The sequence below is a fragment of the Pipistrellus hanaki genome (genome assembly GCF_964339955.1).
Source record: "Pipistrellus hanaki genome assembly, chromosome: 2".
Lineage (NCBI taxonomy): Eukaryota > Metazoa > Chordata > Mammalia > Chiroptera > Vespertilionidae > Pipistrellus > Pipistrellus hanaki.
In genome coordinates, this window is record NC_140504.1 from 22,257,106 (window position 1) to 22,276,689 (window position 19,584).

The 19,584-nt window shown below is 41.1% G+C and overlaps 1 protein-coding gene across 3 annotated transcripts in view; it reads left to right on the forward strand.

The window, feature by feature from the left end:
- PPM1L (protein phosphatase, Mg2+/Mn2+ dependent 1L) overlaps positions 1 to 19,584 on the forward strand; it is a 279,964-nt gene that overhangs the window by 190,396 nt on the left and 69,984 nt on the right. The gene's annotated exons all lie outside the window — the stretch shown is intronic.

A 19,584-nucleotide genomic window follows, 5' to 3' on the forward strand; every position in this document is an offset into this window, starting at 1 on the left:
TTGTGATAATATATCGATGGTTCTTAGCTCATTGCCTGGCACATAGTACATGCTCAATAAGTGTTAGCATTTGTGAACATTTTGATTATATGCACCAAAATATTTCAGTTCATTTTTTACCTATAATACCAGCTTATCTGTTTTGTTTTGTTTTTGTTTGAAATAATTAAATCTCCAAGTATTTATGTAATCTTACAGAATTAAAAGAAAGTAAACTCTGAATAAATTTTAATAAAATATGTTTCCCAGGAGCTAGTAAAATAATTTACATTCATTTCATAGCCATTAAAACTCTTCATTTATCATCCAATTTATTTAATGTTAAAAGAATGCAAAAACACATAAGGGAAATCTTTGACATAACAGAAATTAATGCCTATTGTCTGATTAAAGCATTTCAACACTTGGTACTGTTTTTATAATTCTGTATTCATTTGGTCCCAAATGCTTTATGCCCCAAAGTGCAGTGAGTTAACATGAAGAGTTAGTGAATAGTAGAAACTCATGCCACAAGTTCAGGATACCTTTCTAAGTAAGTGTAGATCAACATTTACATTATTTTTCAATATTAGTTTTTGTAGTTCTAGGTTTACATGAATTAATTAAGAGTGCATTATTTAGCCCTGACAGGTGTGGCTCAGTGGATAGAGCGTCGGACTGTGGACTAAAGGGTCCCAGGTTTGATTCCAGTCAAGGGTATGTACCGTGGATGTGGGCATATACCCATTAGGGAGTCTGCAGGAGACAAATGATTAGTTTCTCTCATCAATGTTCCTAACTCTCTATCCCTCTTCCTTCCTCTCTGTAAAAATAAATAAATAAATAAATAAATAAATAAATAAATAAAATAAACAAATAAATAAATAAATAAAATATATTTTTTAAAAGAAGAGTGCATAGTTTAAATTAGGTGATACTTCAATCTTTAAAAAAAAAAAAAACTGACATGGAGAGTGCTTGCCTAAGGTATTTTAAAATTTTTACAACTATTTTTCCTGCTTTGTTCTCATGTCATGACTACTTATTTTTTTAAATAAATTTTTATTAATTTCAGAGAGGGAGAGAGAGATAGAAACATCAATGATGAGAGGAAATCATTGATTGGGTGCCTCCTGCACAATTGGTAACCTGGGCATGTGCCCTGACTGAGAATGGGACTGGGACCTCCTGGTTCATAACTCCACACTCAACCACTGAGCCACACCAGCCAGGCATGACTGCTTATTAACACTATACTTGTAATGTTGAAAATCATTCAAACTAGGTCTCATTTTTGCAGCCTTAGTTAAGACTCAAGAGAATTGCTGTTATTTAATAAATGGATTTGTTCATTGTTGCTAATGTGACAGCAGCAATTTGAAGCCATCTGATTCCTTAGCTGGTTCTGTTACTTCAGTTAGGGCCTCATACTGCCAATTGATGGCTGCTAAGTCACTAAAGCTAACATAGAGATTTTGGAGAAACTTCTGTTTTAATGCTACATGAAAATAGCATATTTTGAACCATCTGGATAATCGATCTGTCTCTGTTGGCTAGACTTACACAATTTAACTTTGCGAGATTACTACTTAATATGTTACCTGCAAAGCAGAAAGTTTGCCAAACAGATATTAGGAACCTGTGAACTACTACTTTTCTCTGTTACTAGTCTATTGAATTATAGTCAGTCCTCAGACTTTCCAGCTTGTCTAGATTTTACAGATTCTTTGTATTCTGCTTGTATTACTCATTAGCACCTCCCAAGCCAGATAGTATGATAGAGGAAGAGAAACACACAAGCATACAGATAAATATATTTTAAAAATTCATGGCACAGCATTGAAGACAGAGATTTTGAAGATCCTCCAACCCAGTGTTTTCCCTGCAGCCCACTTTCCTGTCTTGCAGACCAGGAGGCAGAGGAGTTAAGGATTGTGTCCGAGAGCACACAGCCACAGAGCTGGACTCTGCAGTGGGACCCGGAACCCAGGTTTCCTAGTTGTGTTCAGCTTTCCTTCCAGAAGTTGAAACAACAGAAAACTTGACTGCCCCACTGTTTATGGTGGAATAGAATGAATTGCCCAAGGGAAGCATGCCTAGCGTACTTCTAAGGGTTTTTAAAGTGTGTGGGTGGTGGGGAGAGACAGTTAGTAGAGCCGGTCCACAGTGGGAACCCAAGGGCAGGCGGGTGGCTGTGCTCCAGCATATTGTTTACAGTGAGTTCTGGGAATTAGCTGGGAAATTTACTTTTTAAAGTAACATCTGTCAATTGGTTCAACTATTCTTTTAAAGTCAGAGAGAGAGAGAGAGAGAGAGAGAGAGAGAGAGAGCAATCACGCCATTCCTTCATGCATTCTCAAACATTGATCCATCACATTTAATCCACGAGTCCATGAAATGGCTCAATAAGAATGTTGTGTTTCCTCTTCCATGAAGTGCATTAGAAAAGTAAGTTGTCACATAGGTCGTTTGAAGTCATCCCTTCCCTGATTGGTGCCTGTTTAAAGAACAGTTAGATTGTAAAATTGAAATTTGCTGAGAGAAAACTTATTATAAATGCTCCCTCCCCCACACCCCCACCCCCACCCCACACACAAAAGATAAATACGTATGAGGTGATGACTGTGTTAACATAGCCAAGTTGTTTTAAGTGATTTTCAATGCATGTATGTGATACATGAAGCTTCTCTGCAATCTCACGTGTTGTACTGTGACAGTCGGAATTATTGCTTTGATTAGGGCGTCATCAACTTCAACTGGACGACCAGAGCGTTTTTCATCTTTGAGTGAAAAATCACCAGAACGAAATTTGGCAAACCAATTTTGACACTGCCATTCTTTTAAGGCTTCGTCACCATAAACAGCACATAACTTTTTATGAGCTTGCGATGCGTTTTTCCCTTTGCGGAAATAAAAAAGCAAAATATGACGAAAATGTTCCTTTTGATTTTCCATTTTTCAACGAAATCCAAACGAAAACTACAAAACAGATCAAAAAACTTTTTTTACTGATTAACAGCTGAATAGCCAACTATCAAATAACAAAATGTGTTTTACATTTGTACTACGTCTGCAAACCTAAAAATTCAACTGAAGCCATATATGTGTGAAACCCGCAATTACTTAGTTGCCGACCCAATATTTCCATCTGATTTAATATGATGAACTTTATTAAACTTCAAATCTCCCTTCTGCCAGACTTATATCAATGTGTCCACACTGCATCCCCACTTTCTGCTTTAAATCACAAATCTGGTGTTCCATTATTTTGTTTAAAACGCTTTAGGTCCTTAGCCAGTTTGGCCTGGTGGTTAGAGTGCCGGCCCAAAGACTGAAGGGTCGCTGGTTCGATTCCAGTCAAGGGCACTACTTTGGTTGCAGGTTCAATCCCTGGTCCTGGTCAAGGGTGTGTGGGAAACAACCAGCCAATGTGTGTCTTTCACATCAATGTTTCACTCTCTCTGTCTCTCTCCTTCCCTTTTACTCTCTCTAAAAATCAATGGAAAAAATTTCCTCAGGTGAGGATTAACAACAAAAAAACAAAACAAAACAAAAAACACTTTAGGGATTTGTTCACATGGTAGACTCTACAATAAGATTCTTTACATACTATGGATTTGATAATTAGATCTTAGAATCAAGTATTGACTTGAATTGAAATCCCAGCTCTACCATTTGCTAAGTTAAGCAAGTTAACCTTTTAGGGCCTTATCTGAAAAATGGGAATAAAAATATTACATATTTATGATTTATAGTGAAGAGTAAATAAGATAATACATTTGAATGCTTAGCCTAGTGTTCAGCATATAGAAGTATCAATAAATAATTAACTACTAGAGGCCCAGTGCATGAAATTTGTACACAGGTGGGGGTTGTCCCTCAGACCAGCCTGCGCCCTCTGGGACCCCCCCGGTGGGATCAGGCCTAAATGGGCAGCCAGACATCCCTCTCACAATCCAGGACTGCTGGCTCCCAACTACTCACCTGTCTGGCTTTCTGATTGCCCCTAACCGCTTTTGCCTGCCAGCCTGATCACCCCCTAACCACTCCCCTGCCAGCCTGATTGATGTCTAACTGCTCCCCTGCCAACCTGTTTGCCCCAACTTCCCTCCTCTGCCAGCCTGGTTACCTCTAACTGCCCTCCCCTGCAGGTTTGATTTCCCCAAACTGCCCTCCTTTACAGGCCTAGGTTCTCCTAACTGCCCTCCCCTGCAGGCCTGATCGCCAAAACTGCTCTCCCCTGCTGGCCATCTTGTGGTGACCATCTTGTATCCACGTGAGGGCAGGATCTTTGACCACATGGGGGCAGCCATCTTGTGTGTTGGAGTGATGGTCAATCTGCATATTACTCTTTTATTAGATAGGATAGAGGCCTGGTTCTGGGTGGGGGCTAGCTGGTTTGCCTTGAAGGGTGTCCAGATCAGGGTGGAGGTTCCCTTGGGGTGTAGGGTGGCCTGGGCAACGGGCCTGTGGTGGTTTGCAGACCAGCCACGTCCCCCTGATGACCCAAGAGGAGGCCCTGGTATCTGGGGTTTATTTATCTTCTACAATTGAAACTTTGTAGTCTTGAGCGGAGACCTGGGCCAGCCAGGGTGTGTGGAAAGCTTGGCTTCTTCCATTGCCTGGAAAACCCAAGCCTCCCTCCAGCTCTCTATGGCTGTAGCCATCTTGGTTGGGTTAATTTGCATGCTCACTCTGATTGGCTGGTGGGCGTGGCTTGTGGTATAGCAGAGTGATGGTTAATTTGCATGTTGCTCTTTTATTAGATAGGATTGCTACTTATTATTATCATAGAATTAAAATTTCGAAGTATACATACACAGTTCCAGCCTGCTGTCAGTTCTTCGTCTTCTGCCATTTCTTCCAACTGGCTCCCCTTCTTGAAACTCACATACATACTCTTCACACCAGCTCTAAAACCCAATTTTGGCCTCAAATATACCAGACTTTTTCATACCTCCATCTTTATGTGGACCATGCTCTCTGCCTGGGTGGCTGCTCAGCCCATTGTTCTGTTCATCCCTTACATCCTTTAAGACTCAGCTCACATATCCCTTCTGACATGTGTTTCCAAGGCTTCTCAAAAGAGAAGTTGTTGTACCCTTTTGTAGTTATCTCTTGAACACTCGTATGTTTCCTAAGCCATAAGCTCTTTGAGGGCAGTGGTTCTGCTCTATATTCAGCGTAATGCTGGCATTGTTGACACTGTAAATGTTGAAAAAGTGAACACTTGAATGAATTACTAGTTTTGCTTGGTTACCCAGTACAGGCAACCATCTGCTTTTCATAACTGAGTTTTGATAATTGCTCGTCTAGTACACAAGAGGACAACCGTCCCTTACTACATTTTATTGTTTCCCTTTTGAATGTCATGGAAGTTAGGCATTTCGCCTGATTCATGGATGCCATCTGGTGGAGAAAAGGGTAACTATAGGTGCGTGTTTTACCAAAACTACTTGGAAGTTAAGATGATTACTGTCCATTTATATAGAAGTTCCTGCTATTTCATGGTGGTTTCCAGAAGCATAGTCAGGAACCACTTCCTGGTAATTGTTCTTTCATTCTTGTTTACTTGGTTCCTTAATATTTTAAGATTTGGTCAATCACGTAGAAGGGTTAAAAACATTAATTTGGCTAATGAGATGTATGTAACTAAGTATTAGTGCAATATGTGATAGAATAAAACTCAACATTTTATAATGCTTGTTTATAAAAACATTTAAACTGTAGGAACTTTGCAGACCCCAATTGCTTTTCTAACTGATTTAGCTTCTCTAGAGGATAGTGAAAACCAGTGGCAGAGAACCTAGGGCAAATGGTCCATCTAGTGGATTCAGCTCTCAGTTTCTAGTGTGTGTGTATGGATTTTTTTCTAGTAAAATGGAGGAAAATATAGTGCAAAGTTATTTAAGGTAAACTGATTATCTGAAATTTGGATGTTTCTGTGACACTGAAGTCTTTTGATTCATTCATTCACCAAACATTTATTGAGCTAATGCCTGCTAGTGTACAAAGTGCTAAAGAACCAGAGATGAAAGACATAATTTTGATGTTGGCCCAAATAATGGATATATAAGTAAGAATACAAAGCTGTATAAATTTGCATAAGATGAGTCATACCAACTCCATTTAAATTTTCTAAGAGTTCCTTATGTTCATTGACCCATCCATGTCCATTACCAATACCATATATGCAAAATATTACCAGTCTTGCCGAAACCGGTTTGGCTCAATGGATAGAGCATCGGCCTGCAGACTGAAAGGTCCCAGGTTTGATTCTGGTCAAGGGCATGTACCTTGGTTACAGGCACATCCCCAGTAGGGGGTGTGCAAGAGGCAGCTGGTCTATGTTTCTCTCTCATTAATGTTTCTAGCTCTCTACCCCTCTCTCTTCCTCTCTGTAAAAAATCAATAAAATATATATTTAAAAAATTTTTTAAAATAAAGAATAGACTTCTTTCTTTCCTTTTTTTTTTCTTCTCATGCCTATTATCTGGAGCACTGTAATGGGTCAGGAAGTAAACAAACAAACAAACAAAAAAGACTAACATGAAAATAAGAATCACAAAGTCCATGTACATTTTTCTCCAGTTAGAAGATTAAATCTTTTTCAAGCTTCTAGATTAGATTATTATGCATAAAGTAGCTGCTTTGAATCAGGATTATCTGCCTATGGGGGGAGAACTCAAAGCTCATCACAGCAGTAAGACAGCAATTTGGTGCAGGAACCAACTTCACATACAGTGAACATGCTTGTATGTTCCCACCCTCTCTTCATATTCTGAAGATGGCCATAAGTCATCCCCTCAAAAAATAAATAAAGCTTGCCTAGATGGTATTTCTCAGTGGTTGTGTGTTGACCTGTGAACCAGGAGGTCACAATTTGATTCCTGGTCAGGGTACTTGCTTAGTTGCAAGCTCAAGTGGGCATGCAGAAAGGAACTGATCAATGATTCTCATCATTGATGTTTCTATCCCTCTCTCCCTCTCCTTTCCTTTCTGAAATCAATAAGAAATTTTTTTTTAATTTCTAGATATTCTCCTGTACATTCTCTGAAAAACTGTGGAAGTATGTGTTTTACTCTAGAAACATTTCTATCAGAAGAGGTTAAAATAATTTTCCATCATTTAGAGTAGTAAAGTTGAGTTAAATGGGACATTCACTTATGTAGAACTCTTCATTCCCTGATGGCACTTGTTCAATGATGTATTACAAAATTGAGCTATCATTTATAGAACTTTCATTTGAAAAATCACATAGGACATGCACAATATATCCAAATTTAATTTTCTCTTTAACTGAAGAACTGGTAAGGACCCTAAGAATTTACCTAGTTCTTGGAAAGGTTACCATTAAAGTATTATATTTAAACTAGAGGCCCGGTACACAAAATTTGCACAGGGTCCCTAGTCCTGGCTGGCAATCAGGGCTGATCAGTTTTCCCTGCCTCCTCCTTCCTTTGCTCCCTTAGTGCCCCGCCACTGCCACTGATCACCCACCATGTTCTGTGCCACCTCCTGGTGGTCAGCGCATGTCATAGCGAGCAATCAAACTCCCATTCTCCCAGGTGAACTCCGGAAGGGGACACTTTGCATATTAGCCATATATATATTACATATAAAAATTTGTTTGGTATAGCTCTTGAAAGAAAGTTTTTAAACAGAGCTGGCAACTCATTTACTTTATAAATAGCTACTCAAAGCAAAAGTGGCCATCCACCTTCTTTTAAAGTTCTATTAACCGTCACTATTTAATTTGCTTGAATGAATGTAGATGTATCATTTGTATTAGGAAAGAAATCTTGGTTTGTTGACTGTGACTCAGAAGTCATGTTGACTGTTTAATGACTTGTTTATCTTAGGTCGTTTAAGTCAATATAGTTTGTTTTGGAGAAGAATCATAGGTACTATCTTGGGGATTAAAGGAAATCAACAATTGAGTATTGTAGATGGCAGAGTTTATACTTTTCCTAGTCTGACTATTTGCTTGCTGATTTATGACATTTGGAAATTGCTTGTTGCAGCAATCAATGCAATCAATTTTTAGGTGGATATGGACATAAAGATAGGATACTGCTCCCTAGCAGGTGGGTTTTGCTTGCCATTTCAGAGAAACCAGCCCTCACTAAGCAATTCATTATTTTCTAAGGTTGAAGCAGCTGTGGATTACTACAATTATGAATTTATTATGTCCCTGCCAATCTACTATGAATCCTAATTCAAACTCTGCATGTCTCTTTGGAACCTTGTTAATTTTCTCGTAATTATGTGGTTCCTGACAAATGGCAGTTTTTCTACTCCAAAGTTGCTTAAGTTCGTTTTTTATGGGGCATCACCAGTTGCCTTTGGTTTTAGAATGCCCAATGAATGACCTTTTCATTTTTACTGCTACATTATGTCAAAGCAGCCATGCTTTACAATGTCTGGCTGTATTTTTATCTACCCATTTCCTCTAGAATTACTGAGGTACTATGCTCTCCAAGGCTCCCTCTGACTTTTTAGGTTGTATGGTCAAGTGGAAAGAAATAGGATATTTCAGAAATCTCTCTGGGGTATTAGAGTTTTAAAATTGATTTATTTGACTCTCACAGTACATGCTTATGTTTTGGAACTGATCAAATTGTTTTGTGGGCTAGCGAATATGGCTCAATGGTTGAGTGTTGATCTGTGATCCAAGAGGTCACGATTCGATTCTGGACAGAGCGAGTGCCTGGGTTGCAAGCTCAATGCCCAGTGTGGAGTATGCAGGAGGCAACTGATCAATTGTTCTCTCTTATCATTGACTAGAGGCCCAGTGCACGAAATTCGTGCATGAGGTGGGGGGGAGTTGTCCCTCAGCCCACCCTCTCCAATCTGGGACCCCTCAAGGGATGTGGGATCGGGCCTAAATGAGCAGTCGGATTTCCCTCTCACAATCTAGGACTGCTGGCTCCTAACTGCTCATCTGCCTGCCTTCCTGGTTGCTCCTAACTGCTTCTGCCTGCCAGCCAGATCACCCCTAACCACTCCCCTGCCAGCTTGATTGATATCTAACTGCTCCCTGCCAGCCTGTTTGCCCCTAACTGCCGTCCCCTGCAGGCCTGGTCACCCCAATCTGCCCTCCCATGCAGGCTTGATCCCCTCCAACTGCTCTCCACTGCAGGCCTGGGTCCCCCAAACTGCCCTTCCCTGCAGGCACGGTCACTCCCAACTTCCCTCCTCTGCCGACACTCCTAACTGTCCTCCCCTACTGGCCATCTTGTGGTGGCCACATGTGGGCAGGATCTTTGACCACATAGAGGCAGCCATCTTGTGTGTTGGAGTGATAGTCAATCTGCATATTACTTTTTTATTAGATAGGATAGAGTCCTGGTGCATGGGTGGGGGCTAGCTGGTTTGCCGTAAAGGGTGTCCCAAATCAGGATGGGGGTTCCATTGGGGTGTGGGACAGCCTGAGCGAGGAGCCTATGGTGGTTTGCAGGCCAGCCATGCCCCCAGCCACCCAAGCAGAGGCCCTGGTATCTGGGATTTATGTATTTTCTATAATTGAAACTTTATAGCCTGGAGTGGAGGCCAAGGCAGGCCAGGACTTCAGAAGCTTGGCTTCCTTCATCGTCTGGGGCAACCCTAGCGTCCTGCTCTTTCCAGCTAGATGGCTGTTGCCATTTCTGTTTGGATTTATGTATCTTCTATCATTGAAACTTTGTAGCCTTGAGTGGAGGCCTAGGCTGGCAAGGGCAGGTGGAAAGCTTGGCTTCCTCCGTTGCGGGGGAAACCCAAGCCTCCCTCCTGCTCTCTGTGGCCATAGCCATCTTGGTTGGGTTTATTTGCATATTCACTCCTGATTGGCTGGTGGGTGTGGCTTATGGATGTATCTGAGGTACAATAGAGATGGAGTCAAGAATAAAGCTCCTTAGCTGTGGATTCCTGAAACTTGCCTATACAAAATATTTAGGAAACTTCAGATTTTGTTGAAGAGTAAAGGACTGTGTAAGATGTGCGCAGAGGCACATCTGCAAAGCATTGATACTTTTTAGGTTGTTGTAAAGAGTAAATGAAAGCATAGTGCCTGGAAGTACTCAATAAATAGTATTTGTTAAAGATATGCCTGATGAGGAGCGGGGCCAGCCCACCTTTCTCATGATTTCTGCAGCCCTCCTCCCAGGTAATTGGGAAAACCATGGAGAAGTGAATGCTCTCTCGACTACCCAAATTTCACCTTTCTGAGTGAAGTCTCTCCCAGTGGGATATGCTAGCTACTCTATACAGTTGAGTCCTTTGCTTTGTTCTTCTGTTTGTGGGGAACTTTCTGCATGGAATAAGACCATGTATCCAAACAGGAGGATAATGAAGTGAGATTCAGCGAGGGGAGACCATTGGGTTTCCTTCTTTCTCTTCATACAATTCTGAAAAGGAAAACCTCATTTTAGTGTTTGTTTTTTTAAAAAATATGTTTTATTGATTTTGAGAGAGAGAGAAAGGGAGAGGGATAAATACAAACACTGATGAGAGAGAAACATCACTGATTGGCTGCCTTCTTCATACCTCAAAGTGCAAGCCAGCAACTGGGGTATGTGCTCTGACCAGTGACGTCTTGGTTCATGGACTGATACTCAACCACACCATCCAGGCACATTTTAGTTTTATTCCTCTGACTTTTAGGGTGAGAATTTCACAAGTTGGGACAAATGATTCCTAGCTAGTTGACGTGTATCAGTTGGTGCTGTTTTAGCTGCACAGTTACCTTCATAAACATCTTTTCTGACTTAAAAACAAAATGAATAGTGTAAGACACCCAGATGTGTTATGGCTCTGTATGCTATTGAAAAAAGGTCAAAACTTGGTGTAGATGCAACATTCCAGAGTGACGTGGACGGAACACCGGTTGCTTGTGCTAAACAAATCGAGGCAGCCCTGTGGGCACTGGGTGAGAGAAAAAGCATGAAAAATACGTGAGGCATTGACTGGACGTTCAAGGCTTAGGGACCTAACATTGTTCTTCACTCCGATTCTTTATAATAAACCCATTTTGATACAAAGAGTACAAAAACAAGCCCCCAACCCTGTGCCCCGCCACAAGAGAAAGTTATTATTGGTTTTAGTTCTGTTCTCGTCAGACCAGAGGCTGGTCTCCAACACCTCAGAGTGCGAGTCCCTCTTGAAGCCTTCCCTCCTATAAATTGCAACTTTTATTCACCCATGGCCTTCATTTGTCCACATTTTTAAAAATTGGTATCAGTGAAAATGCTCTCTTTACTGCCTCTTCCTTACCCTTTACCTGCTGACCTTCTGAAATGTTAGACCCACCCTGAAGCATTGCTCTCTCAGAGAAGTCTGCCCACCCCCATCAGGCTGTTTTGTTTTCTCCCCTCAAAGAACCTGTCCTTGGAGCTTCTCTTTATACACTTAAGTGTATAAATTTGATTAATTTTTTTTATCTCCCTACGAGACCATCAGCACCAAAAGAACAGAGACATGTGTACTTGAGCCCACCTTTTATCCCTAGCAACTAGCACAGTGCCTGCCACATGGTAGAGACTCAAATAGTAATGGAAAGGCTGTAGCCCATGACTGCATCCCCGCTCATCCAGCTGTTTTGCCCTTTCAGTGTTGAAGTGGGACTTGAGAAAAGACATACTTTTTCTCTGTAAGTTCCATGAATTATTTGCCCATTGAGATTTTAAAACGTGTCGCTTTCTACTTACACAAGCAGGTGTATTCACTGCTGAAATTCTAGCTTTTTCGTGCAATTAGGTATCCCATTTTCCTCCTGCTAAAATAAGATACCCTTTCAAGTTCTATAGGCAACGTTACACCATACTGCTGGTGAGGCTGACTTGCTTCTTTTCTGCTCCATTTTACTGCGACCTCCCGCCGGTGGTCCCCGCGGAGGTCAGGCCAGTGTTCTGTCCGTGCCGTGCCAGGGCACGGGCGAGAGGAAGTCATTGTGTTTTCAAGGTGCTTTGCCACAGGTCATGTGGTGGCCTGTTTCGCACGGCCTGCCGAGACGTGCTTGACTGCCCACAAGCTGTTGGAAAAGGGTTCCAAGTGATCGTGGCACCGGAAGTACTCGGTCCAGTTCGCCTGCTTTAGGGGGCGCTCAGCCTTTCAGAAACTGAGCAGGCTGGCCATTTTATACGGGGAGAGAAAGCCCATGGCATTGAGGGTCTGGCCATATAGGAAAGTCACTGCGTACATTCAAGGTTTTCACAAGAAGTAAGCATATTCACTTGCCAAACTGAGTCTTGGGGGGATGCAGATGGGGTATGATTGTGGAGGGTCTGATGCACATCGGAGTTCATTGTGTAGCTTTGTAACAATACACGGGCCTCCACCTTATAACCTTAGAACTCTCTATACGGGGTACAAACTGGTCAGTTTTATTCTTTAGTGATCTTGTTAAAATGTAGCACAAGGCCGAAGCCGGTTTGGCTCAGAGGTAGAGCGTCGGTCTGCAGACTGAAAGGTCCCAGGTTCGATTCCGGTCAGAGGCATGGACATTGGTTGCGGGCACATCCCCGGTAGGGGGTGTGCAAGAGGCAGCTGGTCGATGTTTCCCTCTATCGACGTTTCTAGCTCTGTATCTCTCTCCCTTCCTCTCTGTAAAAAATCAATAACATATATTTTAAAAAAAGAAAATGCAGCACAGGTTTAAAAAGCACTTTCTAGAGTCGCCACAGAAATATCTCGGTATATTGAAAATGGGACAGGACCGATGTCCTGCATTTTTAAGGAGACATGTCCTTTCCCATCCAAGGTGACTCAGGAGCAGTTGGTTGGAGTATCCCTCTTGATCAAGTTCAACTACGAATTTTGGAGCCGTGGGGTAGGAGTCCAGTGAGGTCCTAGAGCGGTTGGTTCTCTTGCCCAATCACTAGGCAAGGAACACTTTGTCTGACTGTGTCTGGGCTGCCTTCCTAAGGGACTTCTCCATCATCATAGCTACAGAGTTCTTTTTGCTTAATAACTCCTGAGTGTGTTATAATTCATTTGTAACAGCTGATCCCATTGGCTTCCTGAGTCCCTAAGGGCATTTTCAGTTAGCGTTCTGCATGCAACTTTCTAGAACACACTTGGATAGCACTCACAGAAGTTAATTTTTCCTCAAGCTTTATAATCCAAAATTCAGAAATGGAAAGGAATTTATGCATAACCACATGTTTCTTTGAAGTAGGAAATATTTTCCTCTCTGGAAACAAACATTACCTTGCATTTTTCTTCCGTACATCTCACATGTATAAAATGTGAAACAGTTTCCTATTTCTTTCTACAACTGCTGGAAAGATAGATACTCACTTATCACAAAAATTTAACAATTTAACTGAAGGCTGCTAGTTTTCTCAGAAGATTAAAAAAAAAAACTCTGTGGGTGGGCTATTTTTATATTGCCTTCTCTCAGGAGATCGTACATGCTTTTAAAAAAATAAAAATTAAGCCTGGCGGCATGACTTGGTGGTTGAGTGTCCATCTATGAACCAGGAGGTCACAGTTCATATTCCCAGTCAGGGCCACATACCTGGGTTTCAGGCTCGATCCCCAGTGTGGAGCATGCAAGAGGTAGCTGATCCATGATTCTCATTATTAATGTTTCTCCCCACCTCCCCCACTCTCCCTTCGTCTCTAAAATCAACAGAAATATATATTTTTTAAAAATTAAAAGAAGCACCATGGAACTAGCCATGAGTCATCCCTTTGGCAATAGGGAAATAATCTTAACTTTTCTTCTTCAGGCTGTATACAGACACATTTTTAATTTCTTCAAGTTTGAATGTAGATTAGACCAAAACAATAAGATTAGGAAAATGGATCACGAAGCTAAGCCATATTTGATTACCTTACTGCCGTTAGAGAGTAGGGATTTAGAAAAAGGAGGTCATTTACGTTTATACATTCAAAGACCACGATCTGCAGTCAGGGAAGCCATCACTCAGGACATGGGTTTTGAATTATACTTTCACACTGTAGCATGTGTGGTACTATCATGGGAAAAGGGCCTCAGGTTAAAAACAGATGAGATGGCCGATACAGTTTCTTAAAGGTTTGTCTTTTGAGAAATTCCAGAGGAATTGTCCTGAGTAACCGACAACTTAGCAGCCATCCGCTTACTGTTGACGCTAAATGAAAGCTTCAGTCTTTATCCTCAGTAGGAGTGTGATTTCAACCCCCTCCCACACTCAGTGCTACGCCCTCTGTGGTGGTCCTTCTGCCCCACAACTAGCAGCTGCACGTCCACATCTTTGGTTCTCTAGAGCCGTATTAAATCTCCATCATAAGCACTGGCTTTTCATTTATATACTTCCGGGCTAAGCCTGGGTCTTTTTCCTGATGCCACCTCTCTTTGAAAGAACCAAATCCGCCTTCTTCGTGCAGAGTTATGGATTCAGTAGTGCAAGATAGTGTGTCTTCTCAAAGGTGATTTTCTTATTTAAATGACCCCCTCCAGGTTAGAAGTGGCAAAGACCAGAGAGGGTAAGAAATGACGTGGCAGTGTGAGAGGAACAATTGTCTTGCCTTATGTCCTCTTCCTGGTGGGCAAGGACACTCACTCTGACTTTGTTTTAAAGTTGCCTGCAGCCGAAGAGCAGTTGTCAACCATTAATAATAATGTTACAGAGGAAAGATGGATTCCAAGGTGACCCTCAGTAAATGAACACGTGGTCTGAACGCTGGCTGCTGCTGTGAAATCAGCACATTCACTTCCTTCAAGGGCAGGGAAACCTTGTCGGCAGCAGAAGTAGCTCTCCCTTCTCTCTTCTGTCCTCCTGCAGTGTGAGTTTGGGAGGCTCTCCTTTACCATCGCTCCTGAGTTACCGTTTCTCCCTGTGCGCAAAATTGATTTGCCACTTGACCTCTCTCGTATGTCTTCCTCAGCACCAAAGTCTGCTTTGCACCCAAGAGGGGCACTGACCAGGTGCCCTTTGAGCCAGATTTGGCACCTGCTTGCATTTGAGATTGCTGTTAACTCCATCCATAATGTGGGCCAAGGATCAGCTCCTTTGCTTTAGTCTCCTTTTTTATCGCGTATGAGATGCCTGGGTCCATTCAAAGTCAACGCTCCTGTAGGAAGCAGAGCAGTGTTCCAGATCAGGCAGACATGTGATGCAAAGGCAAACTGAAAGGCACTGCCATCAGCTGTTTGTCCCATTCATTCTGATGGCACTTGAGGCCTTCTCTCTGCCAAAGTAGAAGGGTGTGTGTGTGTGTGTGTGTGTGTGTGTGTGTGTGTGTGTGAAATAAACGGAAGGGGAAAGGTTAATGTATAAAATCAGAGAATTTGAAAGGCATTCAAATTCTGAAACTTTTCTTTTTTTCTTGGAAAAACACACTTTGGCAGACCATCCTAGAGGTAGAAGTGAGTATTTCTTCTTAACATGAATTGCCCAGTTTTGCAATCTTAGCATCTCATCTGCTGGTTTTTTTAAAGTTGCCTTGAAATTGGGTCTTACAGCAGGACCAACATTTATAACACAAGATCATTGGAAACTGAATGATAAACTCTATTCCTTGGTTTTAAAAATATATTCCAAGTAAGACTTTATTTGCTATAGAGGGAGCTTTCTTTCTTTGAATACCGTACCTGAAATTTTGAAGGACAAAATTGCACACTATAGACTAAGTCTTAGAATTGGTAATAAAATGTGATTAAAAAGGAGGGGACAACAAAATAAAAAACTCCCATAACTATGAAATATGCAGTATTAAATAAAAATTATAAGGCATAGTTTCATAGTTAAGGATATCAGAAGCCTGTTTTTATTTAAAGTCTATTGAAGTTCAAAATGAATAGTAAGTTGACCTTTGCAAATTCCCAGAGCAAATACATACTAAAAATGATTTGAACATAGGTCTAATTTACTGGTGATCTTTCTCTAATGGGGGCTCTGTTAGATTTGATTCAATATCACTTAATGCTTCTTTTGAAAATAGCCTTTGCCTCTCTGAAACTCATAACCGAATTATTACTCTGGTATTTTTCTTTGGAATTCTGTTAAATAAGTCTAATACCTTTTCCTTGGGGAGGTTTGCCTTTTTTGAGCAGAGGAGTGGATAGAAAATAACATACAAGTTTTCCAGCTTGCAGTTAAATGTTCAAGAGTAAATTTAATATAGTGTTTCACTTTGCTCGGTTTTCCCACTGAAGCCATTTTACTTATTGCTCTTTTGCATCTGTTGTGAGTCTTTGCGTGTGCTCTTTTATCTCTTCTTAAGCTGCTTTGCTTTACAAGGCAATGTCTGCAGTAGGCATCTCTTCTTTAATATATATATATATATATATATATATATATATATATATATATGTGTGTGTGTGTGTGTGAGTGTGTGTGTATATTATTATTATATATGTTTTTCGTTTCTGGTTCAAAATCTATTGGTGTTTCCTGCTCCACCACTCACTGTATAACCAGAGATAAGTTATTTAACTCTGAGTCTATTTCTTCATCTGTATAAACCTATATGGTTGCTTTGAGGATTAAATAAGCGAGTACATGTAAAATATTCAGCACAGTGCTCAACCACTCAGTAAGTGGTCAATCGTTGTTCTATTATATGTATTTTAGAAAAATTGAAATACTCTGAAAACACCATAGAGGAAAAATTATTATCACCCAAACTTTTACTACCCTAGATAACTAATGATACATCCTATATCCTAAAACCTAATATGCTAAGTGTCTGACCATTCGACCATCTCTCTGATGCACACTGACCACCAGGGGGAAGACGCTCCAACCAGTAGGCTAGCTTGCTGCTGGGGTCTGGCCGATTGGGACTGGGCAAGATGGGCCCTTTCACGGTCCCTCCCTGGAGCCGTCCCACAGTCCCTCCAGGGCCCTGATTGAGCACTGGTGGGGTCCATAGGCCTAGCCTACATCCTCTTGCAATCTGGGATCCCTCGGGGGATGTCAGAGAGCCGCTTCAGCCCCATCCCCACAGGCTAGGGCCCCACCAGTGCATGAATCCGTGCACGAGGCCTCTAGTATTAGCATAATTCAGCCATTTTTTTTCCTCATACATGTAGTGTACAAACTGTTTTATAACCTGAGTTTCATTATGAACATTTTCCCACATAATTGTTACTCTTCCAGAACACGATCTTTTTTCTTGATGAATTTTTAAAATTCATTTTAAAGTTATAGTTGACATTACTTTGACATGATTTTCAATAGATTTGTTGTTGTTGTTTTCCAATGTCTAGACATCCCATAATTTAATTACTGGTTTCCAGAAATGTTATTCATGAATAATATTTGATAAACATGTTTGCTCACAAGTCTTTAAAGCTTATCTTTAACTTCTTAAAATAAATTCTTAAGTAACTTCTTAAAATAAATTCCTAGAAAGACATGCTAGGTATAAGGTGTAAACTGTTCAAGTTTTTATCACATTTTTTCATTTGTCATAAAGTCAATTTGAACTTAAATAGGATTGTCTGATTAATAGTCCAACCACTGTGTAGAAGGTAAGCTTTCCTTTCCTTCAGATTTTTTCCTTGTCTCCTTACTTTAATCTCCTCCTATTTCAGTGCGCCTTAAACTGAGCACCAAGCACATTCTTCCTCAAACATATTTGATGATTTCTTTTATTCCTTAAGACGTTTCAGTTTCCCGTGACTGCCACAAGTCAAAACTCCCTGGCTAACAGGGAGGTAAGCCTTCTCCGCCTGCCAGCTTCCTCCTCCTCCCAGTCTTATCAACTTCATTTCTTATTATCTCTCCCTGTGAACTCATATTTACTACTTTCTAGATTGCATTCCTCTTCTCAAGTAAGTGCTTCTAACCTCAAAGCTGATCTTTAAACCCTACTGGAATGATTTCCTGATTCTTTTTCTTGTCTCTTCTCCTAGATTTCTCTTTTTAGAGGCTGGACAGCACTCAACAGAGCTCCTATGTTAATTAAATATGCTAATTCATCTCAAGATTCATGCCTATTTTTGTGTTGCTTTGGACAATGCTTTTCCCTCGCATTTCATGCGTGTGTTGTTTGAATATTAAAATTGCAGGTTCTTTAATGGCAAAGGGTTGTTCTCCAGATAGTGTCTTAATCTAACGTGCTGTACTCAGCAGACACTCAATAAATTGGAATTGGATGGCTGACAGGTTTCCTTTTTAAAGATGAATTGTGAAGCATTTAGTAGCTTTTAAATTACACTTTGCACACCAGATGGCCAAATCTTTTCATATACATTAGTAATTAATTAAAGAATATACCACTGTACAGTAAATAGTTTCTGTAGTATAATGACTAAGTCTCAGCATTCTATGTACTGGGTTCCCAGAATTTAGATCCCTAGTCATTCTGCTTCTTTACTGCCTTCCAGACTGCAGTTGGCTTGGGTAATATAAATGTATGCAAATTCTGTAAGAAGTTGCAATAGGCGCCTTTTGTGCCTTACCTCACAAGCATTTACTGGAAGTTTATCTAGCTCATCTTTTTATTCCCACTGTTCAATATCTTCTTAGTATAACTCAGTAGTCAGCAAACTGGGGCTCATGAGCCACATGTGGCTCTTTGGCCCCTTGAGTGTGGCTCTTCCACAAAATACCACGGCCTGGGCGAATCTATTTTGAAGAAGTGGCATTAGAAGAAGTTTAAGTTTAAAAAATTTGGCTCTCAAAAGAAATTTCAGTCGTTGTACTGTTGATATTTGGCTCTGTTGTGCTGTTCCTTATTCTGGGCCCATACCCCAGGGACAATGCTTTTTGACCGTTTCTTTTATTTCAGTTTCTAATGGTTGTGAGTATAATTTTAAACAATATGTGTATGCCTTCATTTATTTTGTCAAATTCACAGCAAGGAGATGTTAAACTCTCGGCATTCTTAAGAAATATGTTTTAAGAATTTCAGTTTCTGATTCACACATGCCACTCTATCGCTTAATTTCTTTCTTATAGTTCTGTTTAGTTGTGTTCTCGGCTGGAAGGGGGAAGAGTGTGCTATCTCCCCAGCCCCCCAGACGAATATATTAGAATCTTCAGGGAGGTCTTTGTCACAGTATACATGCCTTGCTTCCTATCTCCAAGGGAAGCATGCCTATCGGGTTGAAAATCACTGCATGTAATTTCAGATGTCCCTAGTTGGGAGTGCATTGTGAGATAGTGTAGAAGCAGAACAAAGTCAAGTTAAGAATGATCCAATATAGTAAAAGGCCAATATCCAAATCGACTGGACAGCAGAACAACCGGTAGGTATGACACACACTGACCACCAGGGGGCAGATGCTCAACCCAGGAGATGCCCCCTGGTGGTCAGTGTGCTCCCACAGTGGGAGTGCCACTCAGCCAGAAGCCCTGAGCCAGGCTCACAGCTGGCGAATGCAGTAACAGTGGCGAGGAGCCTCTCCTGCCTCTGTGGCAGTGCTAAGGATGTCTGACTGCCATGGGGAGGGGCTTAAGCCATCAGTTGGACATCCCCTGAGAACTTCCCAACTGCGAGAGGGTGCAGGCCGGGCTGAGGGAGTGCACGAATTTCATGCACCGGGCCTCTAGTATGTATATAAAGGCCAAAACATTTACGTGGTGTACAGTTCTTTTTTCTGGCTAACAGATATCATTGTCTTAGATGTTCTCTTTTTCTGTTTATCCCACTATTCCATTACCAGCTTGTACAGAAGGCTCTCCATTCTCT